General features: G+C 43.3%; 1 long non-coding RNA gene across 1 annotated transcript; it reads left to right on the plus strand.

The window, feature by feature from the left end:
* The first annotated feature begins 12,310 nt into the window (after positions 1–12,310).
* Positions 12,311–14,500, plus strand: LOC138527281 (uncharacterized). Its single transcript, XR_011283853.1, has 5 exons — positions 12,311–12,460; positions 12,562–12,693; positions 12,836–12,946; positions 13,484–13,539; positions 14,005–14,500. It is a non-coding gene; the product is annotated as an uncharacterized lncRNA (long non-coding RNA).
* The last annotated feature ends 345 nt before the right edge of the window (positions 14,501–14,845 follow it).

Genomic DNA, 14,845 nt, shown 5'->3' on the forward strand with positions numbered 1-14,845 from the left:
ACACGAGCATCATTACGAGTTTAGGACTCAAAGGGCTATTTTGGGTGGATTTACAACCAGCGGTATTACTGTGTGGTAAATCTGCCTATTTCTGGTGGAAAAGTGGAGGATTTATGTCCAGCAACAAGGTGGAGGTGAACCTGCCACTTTTCCTCCAAATATTGGCTGATTTGCCATGTGGTAATACTGCCAACAGTAAATTAGCCCAAACCTATAATTTGACGGTGCCGGAAAAATTGTAGTAATTTACGTTACTGCCAAAAAAGTGGTGGTAATGGAATTACTGCCACTTTTTTCCCTGCACCTCCAAACTTGTAATGACGCCCAATTGAGGCGCCTTGATTGAGACAGCAGGAAGATAGTGTTTCAGCTTTTTATTCCTAAATACTTTTTTATGGGGTGACTGCCTGGTGGAATGACGTTACCTGATCAATTGATAGTATCTGAAAGGGTCAATATAGCAATGCTAGTGTGAAGGCCAGTGTACAGGGCCAAAGTACAGGTTTTCATTGACACAGTGGGACCACTATATATCTTAAGGCAACTGCTCCCTCTAGCGGGGGAAACAGGTGAAGCATTGCAAATTGGCATTTTCTTTGTATATCTTAAGGCAACAGTGCCCTCTAGCTGTGACAACAGGTGATGGCTGCATCAGACAAACATTCCCGACAAACATACATCTGACCTTTAATTAAGATCATGTAACACTGTCCCATGTAAACACTATGGTATGATATGGCGTTTATAACGCGCCTATACACAAGTGTTTCAAGGCGTGACAAGGCAAGGGAGGGGGAAGAAACGGATGACAGAGACAGCGATATTACTAGGCCAGGTGACATTGAGAACGTGCAAGTGAAGGGGAGGGGGAAAGGGAAGGTGCGGGGGAAGGGGTAGGGGGCAGTGCAGTACATAGGATCAACAGTAATAAATAAATAGAATAAAAAAATAATAGGTAAAAAGTGCAGCCAGTTTGTGGCAAGTGCAGGGGTAAGTGCACACATCCAGTGTCAAGAGCTGGTAGGGGCTGTAGATATACAGACACAGCCCCCAAGTGCAGTGGTTGCCCAGGCGGGCAGTGCAGGTGTGCAGTTGGTGGGGGAGGGGACCTTGGCCTGAGATCAGAGGGTAGCCAGGTGACTACTGCAGTTTCAGTCAGGGGGAGGAGGAGAGAAAGCAGAAGCAAAGAGGAAGGTCTTGAGGTGCTTCTGGAACTGGAGATGGTTCTCCTCAAGTTTCACAGAGGCATGGAGGCTGTTCCAGAGGGAGGCCCTAGCCGAAAGAAATAGATCTACCACCAACTTGTTGCTTGGAGAAGCGACTGGCACTGAGGGAGTTGGAGGCGGATGAGCAAAGAGCTCGAGTGGGAAGATATTTAGGAAGAGAGAGTTGAAGGTATTGAGGCCCAAGGCCCCAGAAGGTCTTGTGGACAATGCAGAGGGTTTTTAACTTAATCCTCACTGCCACTGGGAGCCAGTGCAGAGATTTCAGTCCTAGAGAGATATGATCCCTGGGCTTGAGGCCAAGGACAAGTCTTGCAGTCCGGTTCTGATGAGTTGCAGAGGGTGGAGAGTAGAAGCAATCAGATTTAGAAAGAGGCTGTTGCAGTAGTCCAGCCTAGAGAGAACCAGATCTCTGGAGACATTGAGCGTCTGGGGGAAGGAGAGGAAAGGAAGAATACCTCTGAGGAGGTCTAGCTGGTAGTGTGACTTCTTAGAGACGTCAGAGATGTGAGGAGAGAAGGAGAGTGTGGAGTCGAAGATGACCTTGAGGTTCACAGGTGCGAGAAGGAAGAGGGCCAAGCGTGGCTGGCCAGAGAGCGATAGAAAAGGAGGGAGAAGTTGGGCCGATGAGAAGAATCTCAGTCTTACTGGCATTAAGGCAGAGATCATTGGCGGCACACAACTCCTATAGTGGACAGACAGTCAGAGGTGAGAGAAGGAGAAGAGGTGGCGGAAGGGAGCCTGAAAATGAGGTGAGTGTCATCCACATAGCACCTAAAGTTGGAGCAGAGAGCAGCAATGCTGTGGGCAAGAAATTACAGGTTTTGGTTGAGCAGCCAGGGAGATAGGTTAGACCCCTGGGGAACAACACAGGTAGAGATAAAGCAGAGGAAGGACCCAAGTTGGACCTCGGAGGGTCGATCGGAGAGGAAAGAGGTCAGCCAAGCCAGGGCCTAATCGGTGATACCGAGGTTATCACGGAGAAGGTTGAGCAGGATGGCATGGTTGACCGTGTCAAAGGCAGAAGAGAGATCGAGTAAAATGAGGACACATGGAGTATTGGAGTCAAGGTTTGAGAGCAAACTAGTCACAGAAAAGGAAGGCGGGTGATGGGACAATCCTCTAAAAGCAGTGTTCGATCATTATGGTACAAATGGAGGAAATTCCATCTGGTACATAACAGACTTACAGCAAGATGCAACTTTTACATGCCATTTCAGTTTACAAGTGAGCAGTCTAGTTTATTCCAAAATGGTGCCTAATCAGACCTTCCGACAGGATTCTTTATATTGGCGGGATCAGGTCAACTCAGTGAGTTGCTATTTGCTTCACGCTCCTTTCATTAAGCGTTACTTGTATTCCTAAGGGGCTCTTCCGTTATCCCTCATTATGCCTTCCAGGCATCCCCTTGTTCCTTTGTGCCTCTGCACGTTTATTTCTGCCTTGCCGCATTTCTTTTCCTTTCCATGTTGCTGCCTCGGCTCGCCTTTCCACTTCTGTGCTGAACCTTCAGCTGTCTCCGTTTTTGCCATTTTATCCTTGTTTCATTACCTGTCCTTTTCCTATTATTTTGTCCCCATTCTGAGGAAACCTTTGTTTCCATTTGGTTACTTGGCAGCGTTGTGCATTGCGCTGGGTGTGCCGTGTTTATTCTGTGAACATCCAAGCGCTGCGCTGTCTCTATTCCTTGCTTGCCCTTATTTTTACAGACTTCTTACTAACTTTGGTCTTTTTCCTTTGTTTGCCCTTTTCTTCTTCTCTGTCTTCACTTCTCACTCTTTCATTTGTCCTCTTCTACACTTCCGTCACTATTCTTGTTCTTAGTTATCTCTTCTACACTCCTCTGTTGCGTTTGAGTGAACTCTCTATTTCCTTATTCATATATGTTCATATTTGTGGGATCAAACCACATGTAGTGGAACAACACAATTCACGCTTGGCTCTACCTCCCACGTTACGGAATTGCCATTAACTGGACTTTGTGCTACAATTCTGAAACCACCAGTACCACTATTTGGATTACAAACCCTTCTTGCTGCACCAGTTCCTGAATCAGGTTTTCTTCCCAGAGAGGGTTTCTTGAGGGCGTTGTCCACTGGGTTCACAGAGTCCTGTCCTCTATTGGGATTCTGAACACCTGGGTGGACTCTTCCACAAACATCCATACCTCACTGCTACCATGAGTAATATTTTGGCATTTAACGCATACCTAAGAGATAGCAACAACAAAAAAGAAAAATGGATCAACAAGTGCAACAATTGGTCGCAGCTGTCCAATCACTAAATGTGGAAGTTCAAAACATAAATACTGAAAACATTTAAGACAATTAGTAAAAGAACTTCACACTTAACTTCGCCGGGTCCCTTGGCTGCCGGTAAATACGATGGAAACCCAAAAAGACTTACAGAGTTTGTCCATGCATGCTTAGTCCAGTTTACCCTGCAGCTGTCATTTTTTCCAACTGATTGGATAACCACAAACAATCAGTTACTTGATTCTCATGCTGCCTTTGTTAATAGCTTACAGGCTATGTTTGGTCAAAGAGAATTGGTGGTTTCCACAAAAGAACACTTACTAGACTTAAGTCAAGTCAGTATGGACATCCTAAACTATATCACCCAGTCCAAACAATTGGCATCAGAAACGGCTTACCTCGATGACGCATTGTTCACTATATTCCATGCGCATTAAACAAAGATATTAAAAACAAAGTCTCCAGGATACCCCGTCCACATAATCTTGCTGAAATAGTCTCATTGGTGTTATAGCTGAATTATAGAATACAAGAAAGAAACCTAGAGAAGAAGAAAAGTAGGACTTATCATGTCCCTTCTGAAACACCACGTTCAGACCATTCTAAAGTATCGAGACATTCGGAAGAAGGAGAACCTATGCAATTGGGTATGGCTCGTGGACAACTCACACCAGAGGAACGAAACTGCAAAAAGACCTTGTGGAGCATAGATGCATGCTTTTAAGGACTATCCACTTACTCCACCACTGCTTTCGGGAAATGCCCCTGACCATCCGTGAAGGTAACTACAGATGGGTCCACTAGGCTGCATCCACAATTCTAATGCCTTCATGGTCCTACAGGTGTCTTTGTGTTTTACCAACAAGACATTAACAGGAATTCCTACCCTCATCAACTGCGGTGCAGCCAGACCCTTTATGGATGCAGAGTGGGCTGAGCAAAACAACATTCCACAAGTCAGGAAAACTGTGTCCATCCCTGTTGATGGCGTAGATGGTACACCCTTGACTCCTGGACCAATTAAGGGACACACTTAAACCTAACAATGTCCATTTCCTCCCTTTCTGAATGACTGTACTTCGCCTTTATAAAGGCTTTTGATATTGGGACTGCCCTGGCTAATGAAATTCAACTTTATATAAATTGGACTGCAATAACTTTCTTTTTGGGGTACGTACAATGTTTGCCATCCTGCCTTCAACAAGGAGCCGGGGGTTTACATATTCATACAGAATCCAAAGATCTGAGCCAATCAGCACTAACATCTCGACACTTCAACTATTGGCAGAATGTTATCATGAATTCCTAGATATATTCTCTAATGAAAAATTTAAAGAATTACTCCCTCACAGGGGAGATGACTGTGCCAATGACGTATTGCCTAACACAGAAGTCCACTTTGGTCACATGTATACGTTATCGGAACCCGAAAAGGTAGCAATCCGTACATATTTACAGACCAATTTACATCAGAGCAACACAACAGAATCGAAGTTTCCAACGGGTGCTGCCTTATCCTTCATCCCAAAGAAAGACTGCAAGAAACTGCAACCTTGCATTGATTACAGGGTACTCAATAAAATCACCATTAAAGACTCGTATCATTTACCTTTCATTCAAAACATTCTGGAGGCCCTAAAAGGAGCATTTATCTTTTCTAGGTTGGATCTCAGAGGAGTCTACCACTTGGTAAGGATCCAGGAAGGTGAGGAATGGAAAACCGCATTTCACACCCATTCGGTCATTACGAGTATTGCGTAATGCTGTTTGGGTAGGCAAACGCTCCTTCCATCTTCCAAACATTCCTTGACCATGTCTTTTCAGACCTCTTGCTAAACTCCCTGGTGGTTTACTGAGACAATGGGCCTCATTACACGGATGGCAGTAAGGGATTATCGGCACCAGTAAGGGCACCGGTAATCCCTTACCGCCCTACTACGAGTTCCCTCAGTGGGTCCCGTCCTTAACTTGTGGTCAGACCACACGTTACGGACGGGACCCGCTGAGGGACTTCAGAGCAAATAACGGTACCGCTAATTGCGCTACTGTTATTTGCTCCTTCCCCATTCCCATTGAGCCCTATGGGGGCTCAAATGGGAATGGGGAAGGGCCATGGTGAATGGGGAATTACCGCCCCACCAACCTTGGAATGGGGCGGTAATACCGCCATTCACCATGCTGGACTCCGGCGGCAACCATGGCGCTACCAGCGCCATAGTTACCGCCATCCGTGTAATGAGGCCCAATATCCTTATTTTTTTGTGAGGTCTCTAGAGGAACACAAACACCACGTGACAGAGGTGTTACGACGTCTCCTATACATCACCTATTTGCTCAAATCAAAAAATCTTCGCTTCACCAGCAATCAGTACCATATCTGGGATTCATATTGTCTGCTGGCGGTGCAGCCATGGACCCCACCAAAGTCAAGGCAGTTCTAAACTGGAAAACACCACAAAACATCAAGGATATCCAAACTTTTTTAGGTTTAGCAAATTTCTATACGAAATTCATTCCTAACTTCTCCTTCAAGATCAAACTGTTAACAACCATGTTCAAGAAAGGTCAAAAGTTCCACTGGACAGAAAACGCTCAAAATAGTTTTGAAATACTTAAAAGTGCCTTTTCCTCCGCAGCTATACTGAGACTTCCCAACCAAAGGAATCCATTGATATTAGAAACAGATGCATCAAACTCTGCAATTGGTGCAGTTCTCAAATAGATTTCTTCAGCAGGAATCGAACCTCTGATAGCCTATATGTCAAAAATCTTGTCTTCCTATGAATGTAATTACACCATTTTAGAAAAGGAACTTCTGTCTATCAAGAAAGCCCGTCAAGAATGTAGACATTTATTACTAGGTTCTCAACATCCCATCACTATCTGTACTGACCATCGCAACGTCAAAGTTTTACAAAACTGTGAATGCCAAATCAGTTGCCAGGCTAGTTGGATCTATTTATTTTCCTCTTTTGACGTTAGTTTCACATACCCGGCTCTACAAATCAAATGGTGGATGCATTATCCAGATAATCAAGAGGTGAGAATGACAAATTTGTTCCAGAGAAGGAGTTTCCCCAGGCTTCTTTTATTTTCTTTGTAACTGACCTCTTAAAGTCCATCAAGAACTAATGCCATCAATTGACTGAATCTACAAAACAACACGTAATAATCTGCAAACTACAAGAAGATGAACTCTTGTTTCACGAGCATCAGATTTACATACCAACTCCTCCCTTACAACAAGAGATTCTAAGACTCTGGGCCTCATTACAAGTTTGCCAGTCCGGTAACAATGGTGCCGGTAAGCTACCGGCACCTTTGTTACCAGACCGACAAACTACGAGTTCTGCTCATGGGTGCCTTTCCGGCCACCAGAAATGACCTGGCGGGCAGACCGGCACCCGCAAACAGACCTCGACGGATGCACCGGCACCATTCATGAATGGTGCCGGTGCATCCGGCCTCCACATTCCTATTGAGTCCATTGGGACTCAAATGGGAATTGGGAGTAATAATTACCAGCAACCAGCAATGGGGATTTACTGGGTCTGCCGGGGCTGTAATGCCCCGGTAAGTCCCCATTGCTGGGTGCCGGTAAATTAATTACTTCCGCAGCAGCTGTGCCGGTATTTAGTGGCAAGGCTACCGCCAGGGTCATAAAGAACCACTGTGTCATGACTATAAAACTGCTGGACACAGAGTAATTCCTACCACTCTGGAACTGATTAACCAACACTTTTTGTGGCCGAAGATGTCCACAAACTTCAGAGATTATATATCTTCTTGTGTCACCTGTCTTCAGACAAAAACTCTCTGCAAGGCTCCGGTAAGGAAGTTAGTCGGAACACCCTCACCATCACAACCGCGGGAACACATTTACACTGATTTTATTGCGGAATTGCCCCCTTCCTCCCAAAACACTTCAATCATGGTCACTATAGATTACATGAAAAACTTTACACATGTCATCCCCATGGTCAAGATACCAACTTCTGCACGAATGGCATCCTGTTTCCGTCAAACAATCTTCCAACTACACAGGCTAAGACAATACTATCTGACCGTGGATCACAATATAAATCTTCCCTTTGAAAATATCTTTGCAAGGCAGTGGGAATACAAAGATCTCTCACTTCTGGATTCCATCCACAATGAAATGGACAAACAGAGAGACTTAACCAATCATTGGAACAATATCTACGTTGTTTTATCTCTGCTGCACAAGACAATTGGAGTTCTTTATTACCCAATGCTGAATTTGCATACAATATTTCCATTCATTCTGTCACCGGTAAAAGTTCATTCTTTTGTACTTACGGATTCCATCCATCTATCATACTTACAGCAGTAATGGCCTCCTCTAAAGTACCTTCAATGGATAACCTGATAACAGACATACAAACAGGACATGCTACTGCTCTTCAAGCCTTGGATGAAGCTAGAACAAAGTCAAAATACTATGCAGATAAAAGAAGATCACAAGAACCTACTTTCAAAACAGGAGATTTGGCATGGCTATCATCCCGTTTCCTATCCAAGAGACTGATCCCATCTAAACAACCACTGCATGAAAACGATAGTTTACCAAAGTTCTCAGATTGGTAAACCATTGCGTGACCTCAACTTTGCAACACTTTACACAGCTATTGTAAACATTTTGCAAACATAATGTCTACTTGTAGTTTACACAACATTTGAATGAGTGTTCACTATGTTTGCAAACATTTTACAACAATGTAACCTATGTTCAAAACCTTGAGTTTACAATGGTTTGCTTGTTTGTAAACCATACCCAACCTATGGTTTGAAAGGTTTACAAATGTTCTGTAAACCATTAACAAAAGATTTACATAGTTTACAACAATGTTGCAAACATAGCCTCACAAGTTTGGCAAATGGTTTCACTCATTCTCCTGTGGAGAAGTACTTTGTATGGCTCATGCCACATTGGTGACTGGCAGCAAAAGAGGAAAAACATGAATCTGGGCACTGCTGAAGCCAGTCCTCTATACTAGAAGAAATAACATTATTTGCTCAGAATCACACCCTTGGTTCAACAATGATGCTGGGATTTTAACCCACTCTACACATTGGGCACTTGAACAAATAAAAACCCCTTCTGTACATGTTTGCTCTTAGGAAGCACTTTACTCTATTTTGGATTAATCCATACATGTTTTGCAGTAGCTTGAAGTGCTCTTCATTTAATTCTTTCCAGAAAATCTTCCCCAGTGTACATATCCCCTTATCAATTTCTTTACATTTGTCTGGTTATCTAGTAGAATTGATTGCAGTATGATATTAGTGTAAAGAATTGAGGGGGGTGTCTTTGATACTATCATCTATATGGTTAGGGTAGAGGCGCAGAGGCAATGGACAACCAAGGCTGAGACTTAAGGGTAGTGATGCAGGCTGGTTCTTAAGTACAGTCAATCCCCACTCCCCCAAAGGAATGTCTACACACTGTGATGTGCTAACACAGCTCTTTGAATAGATAACATTAGGCTTGGGTGAATAGCTACAAATAAATAAGAATCACTTTGCACTCAGAAACACTCTACTTCAATAGTTAAAACAATAGATACAATACTATATGGTACCACGGTTATTCCTATCTTAAGCAATAGGAACAAATGGGCATATGTCATATGTCATAAAATGCACTAAAATTATTAAGCACTGTTTAACTTCAAACCACAAACGTAGAAATGTAGGCAATTACTTTAGAACACTGGCGGAATATTCTTTACGATAAAAAGGCAATACTGTGTGGGAAAAACCTGGGCAACCAGCAATAAAAGATAAGTAATTTATTTTATTTATTGAGCATTTATTATGTTATTATTATTATTTATTATTATTTGTAAGGTGCTTATACATCAAGTAAATGGTGTTTAAAAGTGCCGACAGGGCAACAGGGAGGGAACATGGGAATGAAAGGCAAATATAACAATGAAAGAGAGAGGTCCTGCTAGCCGTTGTGAGCACTCAGAGCGTGCAAGTGCAAAGAGAGAGAGAGCTGAGGGGGCAAGTGCTAGGAGTAACAAGGAGGGAAGTGCTAGGGAGTAAGTTGCAAGCTGTTAAGTGACTGGCAGAGATTATTTGGTGAGTGGTTGACTGCCAATCAATAAATGCAGGCCTGTGATAGCACAAGCCAGTAGGTGCCTAAAGCTAGTGCTGGAAGTGGGCGGAGCCTGAAAGCAATTGGGGGTTGAGCCACGACCCAGGTGGACACAAAAGGGCCCAGGTCACCAATCTCAGTGACTGTGGGATTTAGCAAAGGAGGGGGGGGGAGAGGGGAAGAGGTGAAAAGAGAGGTGAAAAGGAGTGTCTTGAGGAGCTTCTGGATTTTGAGGAGATCCGGCTCAAGATGAAGAGGAAGGGTGATGCTGATCCATAAGAGGAAGACAGCTGAGGAAAGAGATTGTCCAGCAGCCCGCTGTTTGGCGAATCACTTGACATGCAGAGAGTTGGTGCCCGAGGTTCGTTCAGATCTGCAGGGAATGTACTTAGTGAGAGAGTGGGTGCAGAGATATTAAAACACACCAGGATTTGTTATACTTTGCTTATGAATTAGAGCCCAGTCCTTATATGTTCAATAATTGTCTGTTCTTGCTTCTACAAGTCCTACCACCACAAAGCACCTGGGAAGCAGCAGGAGGGTCAGGCCCAAGACAAATCCAGGACCCCTTTGTTACCCCTGCATGAAGAAGTCCCTTTTCCTAATCCTAGTACCTTAGGTCTGTTGGAAGGCGAAGTAGTAGAGTCTCTCAGCTTTACTCGACGATACCCTTCGAGGATGGTCCCCCTCTAGAAGAAAAAGTCACTGGGTCATCGTTGTTGTCAAGAAGGGGAAGGGAACTAAGTAGTGTTGGATTGGCAGCAGGGATGGTTCGTCGTGTTGGTCTCCTTGGTGGGGTTGCTACGCTAGCTGATGCCTGAGTGTGACTAAGTGGGCGCGACTGAGTGACTGGGCATGACTTAGTGGCAGTGTGCTTGAGCGAGCATGACTGACTATATGTTTAAAACAGTGATTTAGTGTAAAAGATTGTTATTATTACAGAAGCTGTCAACCTCAGGCTGTCCACTCCCTCCGGCCTTGCAATATCCAGCAGCATTCCTTTCACCTTGTTGCCGTTCTACTCCAGCTTCGAATACACTAGCATCTTGCTAACAAAGAGAGTTTATTAGCTTTTTGTATGTGTATATTTAGTGTTTATGCTCCTCACTGGCTGCCTATTTTTGTTTTGCCATGCAGAGGCCAATAAACATCTCCTATGATGAGTTGCTCTTTTGTTTTATCTAAGATTTTTCACAGAATAAGACCACAGGGAGGGATTGATGGTTGGAACATATCTCCATTACAATGTACGCACCTCACAGGCGCTTCAGAGGGGTTTTCCCATCTTTAGTCAAGGGAGCCCCAAACATCATTTTGAAATGGCCTCCCACAAGCCCCCATGCATCTTAAGCTGGTCAGCTTTGTGCCCAATTACGTATACAGAGAAGCGTTTGCATGCCCCCCCCCGGGCTGTGTGCAATATGTGCCCTGGGGGTTTAAGTGAGAGAATAATTAGGTCAACTGCCTTTGTCTAAACTACTTGATTGTCCCTTGAAGACACATTTCAAGGGGACCCCTTGATTTCCCATTCCACATCAAAACCACATCGAACATTAGATCAATATCACAACAACATTTTATCCTCATCAAAACCACACACCACATAACAACCATCACAACCCCATACTCTTCATTACTCTTAGTCCTGTTCTTGCTTGTCACAGGACTTATAACCCACTGCGTATGGCTCAGTGGAGGTGTCTGGTTCCATATGATTATTAAGTATGGAACTACAGGCTTATCGGTGGGCACAATAATGTATGTGATGAGAGATAGAGGAGGAACAACACAAAAAATTGAAGAAGGGTACTGTTAATGGAGGTGAGACCTCAATGAGTAAGTACTGTGACGAGGAACAACATGACTAGGAGTAATGAGTAATGAGGATAATGAGAAAGCAAATGACGGTTAGAAAGAACCACCCACAGAGTGAACCACCAGTGAAGGCAAGTGGCAGTGCGTAGCACCATCACACAGCATGTGCCTATCAGACTGAGGGGGGGGTTGGTAAGATAGCTCCGCGGGTTGAGCGCATACTGCTGCGATCTGAGCGTGATCTGCAGGTCACAGGTTCGAATCCTGGCAAGGCCAACTTAGCCGTTCATCCTTTCGAGGTCGATAAATGAGTATCAATTTTGGTTTGGTGATATTGTATGTAAATATGTGCTTTGTAAAGCGCTTTGGATTAAGGCGCTATATAAATAACACATCATTATCATTATTATCATTATCAGTCTCCATGTCATTCAGTGTTCAACTTGCACTGCAGGAATACAAGTGTATTGCCCAGGCTTCTGCTACAGAGCAGTGGCAAAAGTTGCCTACCAGCTCTGATTGCCTTCTGTGAAGTTAGGTCATTGAATTTGGTGTTAACTTACCATTCAGAATTATACATTTTTAACATTTGAACATATTTCCATGTGCTCTCTGGTGGGTTGTGTATTTTAGAATGCTTCAATGGTGCCCACAATGTATGTTTTGTATTTTGTTGTGATGTAATTGTCATGCAAATTATTATTTATGAAACTTTTAAAATCCTACATCTTTATGGTCACAGAATGTTGGCAAGTATGCAACAACACTGCTAAACTGTTCACATTCTCAATTGTGTTAGGCACCGTGTGATTCTGACTCTAACTGAATTCAGTCCTCTTTCTCGATCCATGATTTATGTAGTAACCTTCACTCAGGGGTCAGTTCTCTTTCTATGTCCATGCTGCATATACTTTCCATGTAAGGCGCCAATACCTTACGAACTGCGAGTGCAAGGGGACCACAATCATCCTTGAACATTCCATATGGAGACTTTGAGAAACAAATGGATGTTTCATCTTCACGCGCGATGGCGATGACACAAGGTAAACGTCATGCCTTTCTCCATGGGTTTCTCTCTTGAAGGAGGGACGCATTCCCCTGGGTGCAGTCTTTTTCACAAGGGGCCGTGTTCCTTCTTTCACAGCGGCGCAGGAAATTTCAACTCCCTCCGAGTTGCTGTATACAGCTTGACTGGTTATTTGGAACATTCCAGTTACTGGAGCCATTAAGAAACACATGAATGTGTCATATACACGCACGGCGGCTATGACACAAGGTAAAGATCTAGCCTCTCACGCTTTGCTCAGCCTCCCTGAATGCTTTCTACATTGTTTTTCCTGCAAGGAATAATGCTTTTCCCCCAAGAGCAGTTTCAACTTTTTGGCTCAAACAAGCCGTGTTTCTTTTTTTCTTCACAGCAACGTGAGAAACTTGAGCTTACTTTGAGTTGCATTGATTCATTGCACACAGCCTAATGGGAAATCTTGCCATAACATAATTACAAATACACATGGCAACAAAGACAACAGGTAAGGTTTCTCCATGCCTGCCCTGTCTGTTTTTCCATGCCCTCTCTTTTCGATTTAAAAAATGTATGCACCTTTAGAGGTGAGATGCAACCAAGCCGGTAGTGGTTTGGTTTGATTTTTTTCAGTTAAGAGACAGGTTTTGATTGACTGACAGCACTTTCTGATAAAACACTTAGCAAATAGAATCACAGTGCAGAGTGGTGCCGTGTTCGACCGCAGGAGTCCATTTTGGCTGTTAGTCTGCTTAATTAACAGCGTAAAAATTAAAAACAGGTACATTTTGAATGCACTGTACTTGTTCGAGTGTCTGCAAATGGTTTTGATTGACTGACAGCACTTTCTGATACAGCACTTAGCAAATAGAATCACAGTGCAGAGTGGTGCCGTGTTCGACCGCAGGATTCCATTTTGGCTGTTAGTCTGCTTAATTAACAGCGTAAAAATTAAAAACAGGTAAATTCTGAATCCACTGTACTTGTTCGAGTGACTGCAAATGGTTAACTATGTACACTAATGTGAAACATCTTTTTGCCGTAGTGTCATCTGTCAAGGATTGCTAACAGCAACCCAGCACTTACAGCAGCTGTTTTCAGGTAAACCTATTGCCTCATATGGCATGGGTGGCCACCACCAATGCATGGGTGCTTTCTTTCCCCTGCACCCTTCATTTCTTGCCTTGGGTGATTATCAGTGACTTTTAGATTGAGCTATCACGCATCCACCTATTCTCAAACTTTTAGGGTGGTTTATCTATTTTACGGCAAACATTTGTACTGGCTGGTTGCTCTCTCCTTCTCTCTTTCCTCCCAAGGCTTGCTTTCTTCTTGGGGCGGACACTTGAGCTGGGGTTCTGTGGGGACAGAGAAGTGGATCATTTTTATTTGTTAAACTGCTCATTTAGCAATCCTGGGGTTGAAGTGATTGTTCTCTTCTTTCCTTTTTCCTCTTCTTTCTTTCCTCCTTTTTTGAAATCATTAAGCTTGCCATGGGTGCACAGTTGCCCATCATGCTTCTGTCTGTGGATGAATAATTCTAATCTTGTGAATTTTCCATCACAGCACAAATTAGCCACTTTCACCACTTTCCATCCACTTCGTCCTGAGGAGGCTGGTCCGCAAATCACCTTGAGGACCCTTGGTTAAGCTGAAAACTCGAGTCGACGAAGACCCTGAATACATATACATCTCTAGGAAGTAGAGATTTTGTAACAATACAAGTTATGATTATATAACCTGTACATAGTAACATTAAAACAATTAAAAATGTAGTCATTTGAGGACAAATTATTTTTTGGGTTATATGTCTACAGTTTGTTCAGTGACGTACAACTCTATATGATTTTAATGCGTGTTCTTTTTTATCACGATTGGTTATGCTATGTGTGTGGCATGTATAAGTGGTGTGAAAGCAATAGGTGAGTTTGAAAAATTGGTATGACAGCAGTGTCAAACTTACATTGCCAATTAGTACTGCAAATTGCATTTTAGGTGAATTATGTTATGTGATTTCAAATTTTTTGAATAATACAAATAAGAATAAATATTTTTTTTTGTTTTATACCGATTGAAAGATTTTTCTTTTGTTGTTGAAAATGTTGTTATATTTGGCTAGAGGGCATTGCAATTTTTGTGTGTGTTCATTGACCTAGTTTTAGGTTATTTAGTGCCCTAGCCTCTGTTAAGCTTTTTGCTTGCACCCCCCCTTGTGTTGAACTGTTCAAAATCTGCAAGGAACTCACCAATCCTACTGCAGTCTCCACTTCTCTTCTGCCATCCCAGGCTCTCTCTACTGCACATCGTGTGCTCACTCTCCTCTTCTCTCCTCGCTTTTTTCTCACCCGTTCTCAGGCTTCCCTTGGCCCCCCTTACCTCTTCCTTCCTATTCTCATCCTTCTCGCCC

This window comes from Ambystoma mexicanum, chromosome 14, assembly GCF_040938575.1.
Source record: "Ambystoma mexicanum isolate Mex_15411 chromosome 14, UKY_AmexF1_1, whole genome shotgun sequence".
Lineage (NCBI taxonomy): Eukaryota > Metazoa > Chordata > Amphibia > Caudata > Ambystomatidae > Ambystoma > Ambystoma mexicanum.